This window comes from Physeter macrocephalus, chromosome 14, assembly GCF_002837175.3.
Source record: "Physeter macrocephalus isolate SW-GA chromosome 14, ASM283717v5, whole genome shotgun sequence".
Taxonomy (NCBI): domain Eukaryota; kingdom Metazoa; phylum Chordata; class Mammalia; order Artiodactyla; family Physeteridae; genus Physeter; species Physeter macrocephalus.
This window is the reverse complement of record NC_041227.1, coordinates 51,342,510-51,344,297: the sequence shown is the minus strand read 5'-3', so window position 1 is coordinate 51,344,297 and position 1,788 is coordinate 51,342,510.

Sequence of the window (1,788 nt, the reverse complement as noted above, 5' to 3'; positions counted from 1 at the left end):
TCCCGTTGCGGAGCACAGGCTTTGGACGCGCAGGCTCAGCGGCCATGGCTCACGGGCCCAGCCGCTCCGCGGCATGTGGGATCCTCCCGGACCGGGGCACGAACCCGTGTCTCCTGCATCGGCAGGCGGACTCTCAACCACTGCACCACCAGGGAAGCCCCCAGACACTCTTCTAAACTTTCTCTGTAATATTTTCTTATTGAAGAATCTTCACAACAACAGTCATGAGTTACTTTTACTCACTTCACAGAGGATGCACCAACTTACCCTAAAATGCTTCAATCTTTCACAAAAATTAGAAAAGGATCATATTAAGAAAGGTACTTGCTTTAATAAGGTCTGTATCACTTAGTAAGAAAATAGTCCTTAAGCCTAAAGCAAACCCCCAGCCAGGAAAAACTGGTTCACTTAATTTCCACCCATGGTCCATATTCTTCTAGAACATGTGACAGCCATCAAAATACCGCATTTATACATACGAAACTCCTGGTAATTCCACATGGCTTTAGAGTCTGGGTGAGCAGAATTTCCTTCAGATTTAAAATATGTAGGCATCTTAAGTCTACAACTTGAAGAAGCAAAAGGAGAAAAAAATCTACATTCCAAAAGTTTCCAGCTTCTATTTCTAATCCTCAAGGATTTTTTCAGTGACAATTCAGAGGAAGTAAATGTTTTTAAAGGGAACATAATGTAAGTTATTTTTATTCATTTGAATGTGTGCATCCACTCATTAATCCATTCGGCATTTGCTGAGCTCCCGCTCTGTGAAAACCATCAAAGCATGGGGCCAGGTACAGTTCGGCATTCGGAGATGAATGTGATGCTCCATTTTCTAAACGAGCTCACATTAATAATAGCTGATAGAAAGCAACAGCAAAACCAGGTTCCAAGCAGAGCAAGGGTGGAGGGACATGTTCTGACTCGGGGGGTGGTGGTGGAGGAAACAGACACAGTAAAGTGACAACTGAGATGACTCACGGAGAATAATTAGGTTTTGTTTATTCTGCGGTCAGACAAGGGGAGCCTGAAGAATTGGAAATACCGCGGTTTAAAGGGAGCCTTTGGCTACCCAGGTGGAGGCATGGCACTCCACGGTGTCCCGGGGGGGTCCTGAGCGATCTTCAGGAGCCAGAATGAATGTGGGAAGGTTAGTGAGGGGAGTGATCCTGGAAAAAGATGAGACCAGATGGAGGAGGCTTCACTGGATGTACCTAATAACAGCAGCAATGTAAGCAACACTTACTACGTGCCAGGCACTGTGCCTAATGCTTTACATAGATTAACAGAGGGCGGAGTCTCCCCAATAAATCTGTGAAGTAGGAGCTTCTAACACCAGCTTCACAGCTGAGGAAAGCGAGCTCAGAGAGTTATGAAAGACGCCTGAGTGATAAAAAGCGGAGCTGTGCCCTTAAATGAAACCCATCAGACCCCAAAGGCCAGGCTCTAGGCCACTGTAAATAAATGAGTTTAGGCTTCAACTGGTAGTCCTGAAGGATCCGTGAAGGATGTCTGAGGAAGAGTAGGACATATTCTGACCTGTATTTCTGGGAGAATAACTGGCCACGTGGTACAGAAAGGGCTGGAAGTGAGAAGATGGAGAGAGAGGCTCAGGGAGCTACTGGAAAATGCAATCTCTGAAACCACTTTATCCGGCCTTTTATTTCTGCCTCACCATTGGCTGGCTTTGTGACTTGGGGCAGGTTACTCAACTTCTCTGAGCCTCAAGGTCTCTATCTGTAATATGGGAACCATAGTAATACCACTCATCTCAAGAAGACTGTTTTTTTT